Here is a 13,592-nt window from a genome sequence, read left to right as displayed (position 1 = left end):
GCACATAGTTGCAATAGAGTAAATTGGTTAACATATAGGAAATGTATTGATTATTATATACATACATATAATGCTCAATATTATTCTCCAGGGCCTTTGCTTTCAGGAAATATGTTTGGGGGTAGCAGTATTTTTTTTTGCTAGAAAAACCACACAACACACACAATTTTGCCATGCATGTGAAAAATTTACAAAAATTTACAAAAAGTGGTTAACATGTGGTGTTCGAATATGGAGTGAGCTTTGGAATTGGAGGCAGGGATGGGTGCTTTAACATGTCTTTAGGACCCTTCTTAGGAAAAAAAGGTCATGTAATTCTAGTGAGAGCTTTGTTGCTAGGTTCACACATCTGCATCCTAGAGCTGCACGATTCTGGCCAAAATGAAAATCACAATTTTTTTTGCTTAGATTAAAAAGTTCACGATTCTCGAGACGTAAAATCTTTCACATTATACAAAAAAAAAAAAAAAAAAAAAAAATTGGGCTAACTTTACTGTTTTTTTATTATTATTTATATTATTAATTTATTAAAGTAATTTTTTCCAAAAAAATTGAATTTGAAAGACCGCTGCGCAAATACAGTGTGACATAAAATATTGCAACAACCACCATTTTATTCTATAGGGTCTCTACTAAAAAAAAAAAAATAATAATAAATATATTATATATATATATATATATATATATATATATATATATATATATATATTATATATATATATATATATATAATATGTTTGAGGGTTCTAAGTAATTTTCTAGCAAAAAAAAAAATTTTAACTTGAAACCAACAAATGTCAGAAAAAGGTTTAGTGTTTACATGGTTAAACTTTCCTCACTTACACACAAAGTGTATTCCATTGACAAACTGTTACAATGTTTAGACTTAGTTCAACTGATAAAGAATGTTGTGCTTCTTGGCAGACTGCCCAGATGTTTTCTTTCTTTCTTTCTTTCTTTCTTTCCTTTCTTTCGAGGGCTGTGGCTTCAGAAGAGCAGAGAGAATTCTTTGCATAGCAAGAATCGTGAAACACTTTTATCAAGATCGCAACAGGGAAAGAATTGCGATAACGATTCTTGATGATTAATCGTGCAGCTCTACTGCATCCTGCATTTCATTTTCCCCTACCCGCAGAAACACAGGGAAAAATGTCAAACTTTTTTAAAATCGTGCTGCAGCACAATGCAATTTGGTGCACGAAAAAAAAATGTGCCATGTTTTCTGTACTGTGTGAATTATTGCACTATTGACTCAACACCTTTTTGGACACAATTATAGCTGATCACATGCATTATTGAATGTTTATATACAGTGCTATGAAAAAGTATTTTTCCCCTTCCTGATTTTTTTTACATATTTCTCACACTTAAATGATTCAGATCAAACTAATTTTATTACACATTTATTACAATTTTATTACAAAAAGATAACCCGAGTAAATCCAAAGATGCAATTTTTAAATTACCTCAGGGGGGAAAAAAAAAAAAATCTGTTCAAACCTGCCCGGCCCTATGTGAAAAAGTAAATGCCCCCTCCCATGCTGAATCATGAACTGTGATTAACCACAATTTTTTGGAAAGCGGAGTTAAATTTCACTTGCCGCACCCAGGCCTGATTACTGCCAGACCTGTTGAATCAAGCAATCACTTAAATAGGAGCTGTCTGACAAAGTGAAGCACGCTAAAAAAAAAAAAAAACTCAAAAAGCAACACATGCCGTGATCTAAAGAAATTCAAGAACAGATGAGAAACAAAGTCATTGACATGTATCAGTCTAGAAAGGATTACAAAGCCATTTCTAAGGCTTTGGGACACCAGCGAACCACAGTGAGAGCCATAATCCACAAATAGAGAAGACTTGGGACAGTGGTGAACCTTACCAGCTTCAGGACCTGGACGACTTACCATATTTACCATAAATTGATGGAACCATGAATTCTGAGCTCTACCAGAAAATCCTAAAGGAGAATGTCCGGCCATCAGTTTGTGACCTCAAGCTCAAGTGCACTTGGGTTATGCAGCAGGACAATGATCCGAAATACAACAGCAAGCCCACCTCCAAATGGTTCAAACAAAGCAAAATGTAGGTTTTGGAGTGGCCTAGTCAAAGCCCGGAACTTAAATCCAATTGAGATGCTGTATCATGACCATACACAGGCCGTTCATGCTGGAAAACCCTCCAATGTGGCTGAATTAAAACAATTCTGCAAAGAAGAGTGGGCCAAAATTGCTCCACAGCAATGTGAAAGACTTGTTGCCAGTTATCGCAAACGCTTGACTGCATTTGTTGCCGCCAAGGGTGGCACAACCAGTTATTAGGTTTAGGGGGCAATTACTTTTTCACATAAAGCCAGGCAGGTTTGGACAGTTTTTTTGCCTTAATAAATTAAACCATCATTTAAAAACTGCATTTTGTATTTACTCAGGTTAATCTTTGTGTAATAAAATTAATTTAAGTGTGACAAATGTGCAAAAAAAAAAAAAAAAAAAGTCAGAAAGGGGGCAAATACTTTCATAGCATAGTAAATATGGTACTTATGTGAATTGGGAGAGGAGTTACATGGGGGAAGGGGGGTTGCTGGTTTAAATGTTTATTAATTCAAATCAAAAGAAATCTCCAAATAAACAAAATCTGAGTTTCCATTTGCTTCACCAAATGGAGTAAACCTGTTAAAGCGTAAGCTTAAAGTGTTACTAAACCCAGGACCCTGCGTTCAATATATCTGGTCACCCACAGTACGCATTACATTGACATGCAATTATTTTAGTAAAAATAAACTACGAAATACATTTTCTCATCAGCAGTATATATATCTTGTGACTTCTATCAGTGTCTAGTTAAAGCTTGTAGGAGGAGTTTTCATTCTCCTCTAACTGTCCTATGAGGCTGCAGGACCCCTCTGTCTGGAAAGTGCTGATTGGCCCTGTGCTGATCACATGCATCTTCTCAAGAAAAAAAAAAAAAAAAAAAACTCTAGCAATACACACCAAACTGAGCATGTGCAGAGAGCCCCCACCAAGGCTCTGTATTATCAGGAGATGGATTGGGGACTGTGGAAGAAGGGGAGGATCAGAGGTGACAGGATCAAACAGCCTTTTACATAATGCAGAGGATTAAATTTATCCCTAGTGGACATCTCAGGGAGTGCCCTTTTGGAGACATCCAGTCTTATGTAAAAACTTTGTATGTGGGTTCAACACAGAATCAAGGTACAATGATTGTTTAATTAAATACTCTTCAATATATGATGCTGTATAAATGATACTTTTCAGTGCAATATGAAATATACTGATGTATGTAATTTTTCAGAATATCCAATTTTGAGACTATGTAACCCTCCTGAGGAAGACTTAAAAGTTGAAATCCGCTAGGGTTTTTCTTCTGACAGACTGAAAGGGTAACTCCACTTTCGGGGGGGGGGGGGGAATAGCAAATAAAGAAAAAATAATATAGCATATATAATTGCGACTCAAGTCATATTGTAATTGAATGTTATTAAAAATTACATTTTCTTTTCAATCTGCAGCCGCTGTAATATTCTGAAAATGCAATGCATTATGACTACCTGGAGGTGTTCTGAACACAGAATGTGTACTGGACACACCATAGAAACAATTTCCTGCTTGTGCGATTGGCTCACCGATTTTCCCAGAAGTCTGTGTTAACCTTATAAATGTATATTTAGGATTTATTAACCATAAGATATGAGGTTGGTTAAATAAGAGTTCTATTGACCAGAAGCGAAAGCTTTAATATAATAAAATTTATTAGAGTATCGTTAAAAGTCTACCTAATACACAGACAATATCTATAGTCTTAAACAAGGGAGAAAATATTAGGTTAAAGTACAAGAATACAGAGTATAGTCATCACAATACAAATGGTAAACAAACAAACATATGACAAGCAGGTATACCTTTAAGTGTTGGGAGATGATCTGATAATTACCTATATTAATGGTCCTGGGCCCAGGTCAGTTTTCATCTCTCTAACCACTCTCTTTGGGACTACTTCTTATAGGCCCATCTCTCATTGACTTGAATAGGGCCACTCTGATTGGGTATTGTTAGCCCTCTACTCCTCCAGGCGTATCTCCTAATTTGAGCAACTTCCTCTTGTTGGGGTAACGAGTTAGTGATAATTTGTTTGAAGAGGAATTAAGGTGAAGATCGTCACCTTCTCTTGAATGGGGCACTTAACTTACGCATGGCATTAGCCAGGGCAAAACCTCCTTTCCTGAACAGATGAAAGAAATATTCTCATCCTCACAAACACCCCTTCGAAATGGATAAATGGTTGATTAGCACGGAAGAATACAAAGGCCTTTATTGAGTTAATGAATTCGGCCCTGTGACGAATACACACTTCAGATTGTATCTCTTCCTGGCACTTTGAATATTAAGCCAGGTAAACAGCAGATCATCTCCACAGCACATCCTTCTCGCATACGAGTAACTTAAATTCTCTCTCCCTCCCCCCCCCCTCTCAAGGCAACAGATGGCCCCTTGTGGCCAGTTGAGAATATGAGACTCGGCCACACCTAAAATAGTTTAATGTGTAATCTCCCTAAATATAGATTTTTCAGAGTAGCATCTGCCTTAGATAAAAGTCAGATTTCAGGAATCCCCTGCAACAAAAATGTCATTTTATGCGAGATACTCCCAATAGGAGCACATCTAAAAAAGGGATGCAGGCCCAGCAGCTTTCCTCATTAGTGCTCTGCAGCTGCCAACAGCTGACTGATAATTATGAAACCACTCCCATTAGATTTACTTTCCCATATGGACACAGACAAACACACAGGAATTTCTTCAGAATCACAAAAGGTAGGAATCTGCAACAAAGTTTGTTAAAATCCTTGCAATGTACATAGATCACCCAGAGGGGAATGTTTTTTCAACAAAAGTGGAGTCACACTTTAAGCAGTGGTTGTTACACATTACAATTTATGGATATGTTTTTATATGACTTCTATGTGTTATATAATTAATTTTAATGTTTAACATTTAATAAAGATTTGTAACTTTTATAGAATTATTAGTTTGTGTACTATTTTGTACTGTATAATCCCAAAAATCCCCCTCTTTCTGCCTTTCTCCTTTAAAGCGCAACTCCACATTTGTTGGAAAAAAAAAAAAAAAAAAAACACAAAACAAACCACACACACACACACACACACACACACACACACACCTGAGTGATCGATGTACATTGCATGGATTTTAACAAACTTTGTTACAGATTCCCACCTTTTGTTATTCTGAAGATATCACCATTTGTTCCTCTGTGCTGAGTGAGTCTAATGGGAGTGGTTTCATAATTATCAATCAGCTGTGCACCTGCAGAGCTCTAAGACCCCTTTCACACTGGGGCGGTTTGCAAGCGCTATTGCGTTAAAAATAGCACCTGCAAACCGACCCGAAACAGCCTCTGCTGTGTCTCCAGTGTGAAAGCCCCGAGGGCTTTCACACTGGAGCGGTGTGCTAGCAGGACAGGAAAAAAAGTCCTGCTAGCAGCATCTTCGGAGCAGTGAAGGAGTGGTGTATACACCGCTCCTGCCCATTGAAATCAATGGGGCAGCACGGCTATACCGCCGGCAAAGCGCCTCTGCTGAGGCGCTTTGCAGTGGTTTTTAACCCTAAATTAGCCGCTAGCGGGGGTAAAACCGCCCTGCTAGCGGCTGAATACCGCCGCTAAAACGAAAGTAAAGCGCCGCTAATAATAGCAGCGTTTTACCGCCGATGCACCTCCTGCCCCAGTGTGAAAGGGGCCTAATGAGGAAAGCTGCTGGGCCTGCATTCCTTTAGACGTGATTTCCTACTGGGAGTATCCCACCAAAAATTACATTTTTGTTGCAGGGGATGCCTGAAATCTGACTTGTATCTTAGTGCAGACTTCTGGGAAAATTGGTGAGCCAAATCACACAAGCAGGAAATGACATCTGGGGGCGTTATGTATACATTTTGTGTACAGAAAACCTCCAGGTAGCCATATTGCATTTTACATGTGAGAGCTGCAGAACTGGAAAGGTCATTTTTAATAACATTCAATAACATTATGACTCTTCTCCCCCGACAGCTCAGTTTGGCCCAGACGGCCAGCTCTAGGAAGGGTTCTGGTCGTCGCAAACGTCTTCCATCTGTGCCTTGCCACAATTCTGTCTCTGAGCTCTTCAGGCAGTTCCTTTGACCTCATGATTCTCATTTGCTCTGACATGCACTGTGAGCTGTAACGTCTTATATAGACAGATGTGTGGCTTTCCTAATCAACTCCAATCAGTATAATCAAACACAGCTGGACTCAAATGAAGGTGTAGAACCATCTCGAGAATGATCAGAAGAAATGGACAACACCTGAGTTAAATATATGAGTGTCACAGCAAAGGGTCTGAATACTTAGGACCATGTGATATTTCAGTTTTTCTTTTTAAAATCTGCAAAAATGTCAACAATTCTGTGTTTTTCTGTCAATATGGGGTGCTGTGTGTACATTAATGAGGAAAAAAAAAATGAACTTAAATGATTTTAGCAAATGGCTGCAATATAACAAAGTGAAAAATTTAAGGGGGTCCTCCTCCTTTGTCCCCACTGTGTGTGTGTGTGTGTGTGTGTATGTGTGTGTATGTGTGTATATATATATATATATATATATATATATATATATATATATATATATATATATATATATATATACACACACACACACACACACACACACACACACACATATATAGTGGGGACAAAGGAGGAGGGAGAAAGAAGGAAGAAAGAAGAAGAAAAGTAGAAAGAGGGTCATCCCGGAGTTCATTAGGGAGTCGAGATATAACCGATCCATGGGTCCCATATCTTATCAAATTTTTTGGAATTATTACAAAGTATATGAGTTTATCATTAATCATGATCCAATTGAGTTTACTTCTAACGTAATCAAGAGGAATAACTGACTGCTTCCAATGCCTAGCAATTGTAATTCTCGCTGCCAGCAATATATAAGTAATCAATTTCACTGATTTTTTGGGCACTTCCTCGGGCAGTTTGTGAAAAAGAGCTGCTCCTGGAGATCTGCAAATGTTCACCCCCGTCACCGAGTTTATTAGATTAAATATCCTAATCCAGAACCTAGTCACGAGGGGGAAAGTGGAAGGATGCATTTTTGCTACCCTAGTCGGAACCAGGTACCACCGCAGGAGTGTTTTACAATTGGCCTCTATTAAGAGTTGTATTGATGGAAACTTTAGATAAATTATAAGCGATGTCTTGCCACTCGGTCAGATCAAAAGGGTAGGGTTCAGGTCCCTTTCCCATTGATTCATATAGGCAAGTTTTGAGTCCGGCTCAGTGAGAGGCGTATACCGCAGATACACGCCCCCTCTGGAAGCCCCTGGCTTGGCAAGATAGTTCAAAGGTTGAGAGTGTAAGGGGTCCCTCCAGTAGGTTAAGTTTATATCTGGCAAAGGATGCAATTTGATTGTATCGAAATATTTCACTAGGAGACATTTGCAACGTATCCTTAAAATCTTGCAAAGCGTATATTTGCTCTCCATTAAGAAAGTCACCAATTATTAATAATCCCTTATTAAGCAACCATTGAAATAATCTTGTTACCAAGCCAGGTGGAAACTGGGTTACAAAAAAATGTGAGCTAGTGGTGTATGTGGGGATGATAAAGGGCTGCAGTGACTTGTTCTGTCCCAAACTGCTAAAGAATGTGATAGAGAAGGACATAATATAGGTGGGCGTAAACTGCTAGGAAGCCACATTAATGATCCTATGGCAAATGGATGGCAAGAAAGTGCCTCAATAAAAGGGGGACTTTAGCAGTAGTGTAGGCTAATTGGGCAATTTGGGCTGCTTGGAAATATGCCTGTAGAGAAGACCAAGCCCACCCCCAGATTTTGGGGTATAAAGCGTTCGTTTTTGCATCCGAGGCCTCTTGTTACCCCACACAAAGAGCAGGACTTCAGCTTGTAGACGCTGCCAATCTCCTCTCGGGATTGCCAACAGTAGAGTTCTAAAGTAGTAAAGGAGTCTGGGTAAGAACGTCATTTTGATTGAGTTGATTCTGCCAAACCATGAAAGGGAATAGTCCACCCAACAACGAAGGTCATCCCTAAGTTTTTTAAATAATGGGGGGGGGTAATTTGCCTTATAGATAGTTTTAAGTGGACCCACCACTCCTTCCCATACTTAGGGGTTCAGTTGACATCTTCTATTGAAACTAAGTATTCCGAAGGGTCTGTACTATTGTAGGGGATAGCGAAACATTAAATGCCATAGTTTTTTTTTGAGAATTTAGAGACAGGCAAGAAAGTTGTGAGAAATGGTCCAACAAAGATAGCAAATTTGTTAGTCACTTGAAGGTTAGTGATATACATAAGGACATCGGCAAATAAAGCACATTTATGTTCCTGTTGTCCACAATGAATATCTTAAATGTTAGGGTGGGAACAAATCGCCATAGCCAGGGGTTCTATTGCCAATACAAAGAGCAAAGGGGAAGTGGACAGCCCTGTCTTGTGCCACGTATAATAGGGAAGTGATGATTTGTGACCTCTAATGGAGACTTGGGCTACTGGGGAGCAAGGAAAGGAATGTAGAGCCGAAACCTAAGGTCTCTAGAGTAACAAAAAGGTAATGCCAATTTAAACTATCAAAAGCCTTATTGAGGTCTAATGAAAGGAACAAAAGTTCCCGGGTGAGTGGAGCATCCCAATTGGAGCATACAGCTGAGATCAGGGCTATGGATCTACGAATTTGATCTAGCGTCTGGCGCCCTGCGATAAATCCCGACTGATCCTTATGGATATATTGTGCTAAAAAAGGTATTAAGGCGACAGGCCAAAAGTCGTAAGGATCTTTAAATCGCAATTTATCAGTGAGATTGGGCGGTAATTAAGAAAGTCAGTAGGGTCCCTGTTAGGTTTAGGAAAAACACTAATATATGCCTTATTTTCATCCAAAGGGACCGCACCTCCATCCCGCAGGGAATTGAAGTAAAGAGCCATGTGTGGAGCCAGCTGTTAGGAGAATTTTCTGTAATAAGAGTTAGGAAGGCCATCAGGGCCAGGAGATTTATTAAGTGATAATGTCTTGATAGTATTACAGATCTTCTCACATGTAAAAGGCTGATCCATAAGGTCTTTATGAGCTTTCGCAATTGATGGGAGGGGGAGATTCCCCAAAAATTCCCTGATGGATGAAGGAGCAGCATCCCGGGGATGCCCATATAATTCAGCATAAAAATTGTGAAACTCCTGAAGAATCTTTTGGGGATCTTGAGAGAGATGGTCTCCCAAAAGTCTAATTTTAGGAAACGCCAAGTGCGAGTGTCTGGGGGTAAGCTTGTGTACTAGCAAGGAACCTGGGCAATCATGCCAGGTAAAGAACTTATGATTCGTCCAACGTAATGGTTTCACGGCCCTTGTGGTGAGACAAATGTTGAGTTCTAAACGGGATTGTTCCAGTTTAGTGAATATATTAGGGGACGTCGAGAGTTTATGTTGTGTAGCTAGAGCTTCGTATTCTTGTTTTTGGCAGATATCAACTCTTTTTGAGTCTGGAGGACAATTGAATAAAAAATCCCCAGATAGAAGCCTTGACTTAATTTCAGGAGAGGTGTCCTCTGATACATTCATATTGAAGTAGGTCTTCAAATGAGTAGAAATCTCAAGACAGTAAGATTCATCACAGAGGAGGGATTCATTTAGACGCCAGTGTGTTTTCGCTATCCTGTTGGTCAGATCTGAAAATAGAATCATTACCGAAGCATTACCAGGAGGAAGCAGATAGTATTTTAGCAGAATTTAATTTTGGCAATAGTCCCAAGAGGAGAAACACATGGTCTGTACGAGAGTAGTGTCCATGTGCTCTTGAGAAATGTGAATAATCTCTAGAGGTGGGGTTAGCTTCCCTCCAGGCATCTACTAGATCATAATGAGAAAGCAACTGTGCAAATTCATGACTTTGCTTAAGAGGGGATCGGAGCCAGATGGTGTGAGATTTGTCCCTAATAAGGTCTAAGGCTAGATTAGGGTCACCTGCTAGAATTACTTCTCCCTCAAACACAGGAGCCATGGATTGTAAGAGGGAGTGAAAGAACGCAGTTTGATTTGTGTTAGGAGCGTAGTAGATTAAGAAGGTCATCAATGTTTCCCCCAGGTAACCTTTAACTAAAAGATAACGCCCCTCTTTGTCCTATGAACTTTGGTTTCAGCAAATGACACCCGTATAGAGAAGCAGAGGACCACTCCCCTATTTTTTCCCAATGCATTTGCATAGTAGCAAAGAGGATAGTCTTTATGGAGATAGCGAGGGGTAAATAGGGGAGCAAAGTGCGTCTCCTGAAGAGCCACAATGTCCACCCCTAAGGATCGATAACGTGTGAAGGCCTTAACCCGTTTAGAGGGTGACCCAAAACCTTGAATGTTATGGAGAAAGCAGGCGGATGTTTTGGGAAGTAGTTGTTACACTAGGCATAGGAAACAGTCAGTATAGTTATATAAAAGCACCCATCAGTCTGCAAAATTCTGAATCCAGAGGAACCAAGGGAATCTCCGGGCAACCCTCAGAAAGGAACAATAAGCAAGGTTAAAAGCAGAGATGAAGAAAAGAAAGAAGAGTAAGATGACCGGGCCAGGAAACCCCCAGCTCTGAGTAATGTAGCACAGAAATGCAGAAAATCATACACATAAATCAACAAACAGTTAAGTGTCTCAGAGCCAAAACTCAGAGTGCAGGAGTCTTCACCAAAACCTGGTAATGGGAAGAGTCCTAATAGGGAGAGTGCAAGGACTCCTCCCGGCAGTGGAGTCATGTATAGAAGACTTAAGGCCCAATAGCACCATCTAGGAAAACTTGTAGAGCAACATAACCAAAAACCTGTTTAGCGATATGCAAGTTAAAGTTCAAGTATCCCCCATGGGGGATGATGGGAGAGGGAACTGAGCAAAGGGGTTGGTGGGGGGGGAGAGAGTTTTCAGATATTGTTTGATAGTTAGTTAACACTACTGCCTATACCGACTCAGTGGTGAGCTGGGTCGGTTACTGTTATTTGTTGTATGTGTTAAAAATAAAAAGGAAGAATTAAAAAAAAAAAAAAAAAAAAAAGTTAAAGTATCCCACCTAAAAAAACAAGATATGTGAACATAAAAAAAAAAAAAACACACAACACACACACACACACACACACACACACACACACACACACAGATATCTTGAATTTTGTGACCATCTATTTCCAGATCTGGATGCTCTCTAGCATGGTGCATCACTGCCTCTTTGATTCTGAAGAAATGTGGTTTTACGATAACATCCCTGGGGGGCCCCCCCATCAGGTTTTGGAGGGACCAGGGCTCTATGAATATGATCTATTTCCATATGGATTTCATCAAGGTCAGGTTTTGCAGCTTGCATTAGTGAATACGTGATGGAAATGATATCTTTCACATTTTCCGGAATGCCTCTGATACGAAAGTTATAGCACTTAGCGCTTTTTTCAAAGGTAATCAATTTTTGAATAGGCCTCATCAAGGCGGTCTTGCAGGTCAGTTATTATAGTTGAGTTTTGGGATACTCTGAACAGCGTCATCCACCTTTGATCAATGCTCTCTAGTCGGTTCCCCAACTCCTGGAAATCTTGTTTTATGTCCAAGGCTAATTTGTCAGTAGCTTTCGCCAGCTCCCTTTGTAGCAAATCCGCAAAGCGGGCCAAAAGTATTGAGTCCCCAGAATATTGTGGCTGGGCTGACAGGGTAGCAGAAAGGTCTGCAGGGCTGTCAGGACCAAGCTCTTGGCTGCTGGGTTGGCTACATAGGATGTCCCCCATCTCCCTATCTAAAACTGAGGTGGTATCAGAGTCCTGGCTAGGTGATAGAGCTGTAACTTGTGAGGGAGACTTTGCAGGGCTGGATGGTGAGCAGTGTTCGTTTAAGGGCTCACCTTTAGATGGAGAGGTTATGGAGGAGCCCTTCTTGTGGCTTCCAGGGCCAGGAGGCTTAGGAGTGTTCCTCTGTGGAAGCGGTTTCTCCTCCCTTGTAGCCAGCGACATGTGTGTGCTGCAGCCGGTCGCCATCTTGCTTTCCCTGCCCGCCGCACAAAACGAGTAGCAGGAGTCGCCCTAGGGCTTTCCAAAGGACCGGTGGGACATCCAGCAGATTCCCGGTCCTCACCATGCGAGGATCGGGCGTTTGTTTGATGCAGGGCCGCTAATTCTGGCTGTGTTTGCCGGGAGTGTGCGGAACAGCTCAGGAATGCATCCACTCTGGCCGTCCGTGCATGCGCTCTCCATCTATTTTGACACTTAAGAATCGTGAAAAACTTTTATCAAGATCGCAATTGGGAATCGCGATAACGATTCTTGATGATTAATCGTGCAGCTCTACTGCATCCTGCATTTCCAGGGCTCCCCTACCCGCAGAAAAAAAAAATGTCAGACTTTTTTTAAATCGTGCTGCAGCACAATGCAATTTTGGTGCGTGAGAAAATGTGCCATGTTTTCTGAACGGTGTGAATTATTGCACTATTGACTCAACACCTTTTTGGACACAATTATAGCTTATCACATGCATTATTGAATGTTTATATACAGTGCTATGAAAAAGTATTTTTTCCCCTTCCTGATTTATTTTTTTACATATTTCTCACACTTAAATGATTCAGATCAAACCAATTTTTTTTTTTTTTACACAAAGATAACCCGAGTAAATCCAAAGATGCAGCTTTTAAATTATTACTTCAGGGGAAAAAAAAAAAAAAAAACTGTTCAAACCTGCCTGGCACTATGTGAAAAAGTAATTGCCCCCTCCTATGCTGAATCATGAACTGTGATTAACCACAATTTTTTGGAAAGCGGGAAAGCGGAGTTAAATTTCACTTGCCGCACCCAGGCCTGATTACTGCCAGACCTGTTGAATTAAGCAATCACTTAAATAGGAGCTGTCTGACAAAGTGAAGCACGCCAAAAAAAACAAACACATCATGCCGTGATCTAAAGAAATTCAAGAATAGATGAGAAACAAAGTCATTGACATGCATCAGTCTAGAAAGGATTACAAAGCCATTTCTAAGGCTTTGGGACACCAGCAAACCACAGTGAGAGCCATTATCCACAAATGGAGAAGACTTGGGACAGTGGTGAACCTTACCCGGAGTGGCCAGCCAACCAAAATTACTCCAAGAGCACGACAACGACTCATCCAGGAGGTCATAAAAGAACCCAGAACAATATCTAAAGAACTGCAGGCCTCTCTTGCTTCAGGTAAGATCAGTGTTCATGATTCAACAATAAGAAAGACTGGGCAAAAATGGCATCCATGGGAGAATTCCAAAGCCACTGCTGACCAAAAAGAACACAAAGGCTCATCTCACATTTACCAAAAAACATCTTGATTATCCCCAAGATTTTTAGGCAAATATTCAGTGGACTGAGGAGACAAAAATGTAACTTTTTTGGAAGGTGTCCCGTTACATCTGGCATAAAACAGATAGAGCATTTCATAACAAGAACTTCATACCAACAGACAGACATGGTGGTGGTAGTGTGATGGTCTGGGCTGCTTTGCAGCTTCAGGAACTGGATGACTTGCCATATTTAC

The 13,592-nt window shown here is 40.3% G+C and overlaps 1 protein-coding gene across 1 annotated transcript in view; it reads right to left on the bottom strand.

Annotated features, from left to right (window-relative positions):
* Positions 1 to 13,592, bottom strand: part of CMAS (cytidine monophosphate N-acetylneuraminic acid synthetase) — a 51,763-nt gene that overhangs the window by 23,840 nt on the left and 14,331 nt on the right. The window lies entirely within an intron of this gene.

The sequence above is a fragment of the Aquarana catesbeiana genome, linkage group LG03 (genome assembly GCF_042186555.1).
Source record: "Aquarana catesbeiana isolate 2022-GZ linkage group LG03, ASM4218655v1, whole genome shotgun sequence".
Classification (NCBI taxonomy): Eukaryota; Metazoa; Chordata; class Amphibia; order Anura; family Ranidae; genus Aquarana; species Aquarana catesbeiana.
Note: the sequence above shows the minus strand (reverse complement) of the source record. Positions and strands in the feature narration are given on the sequence as shown.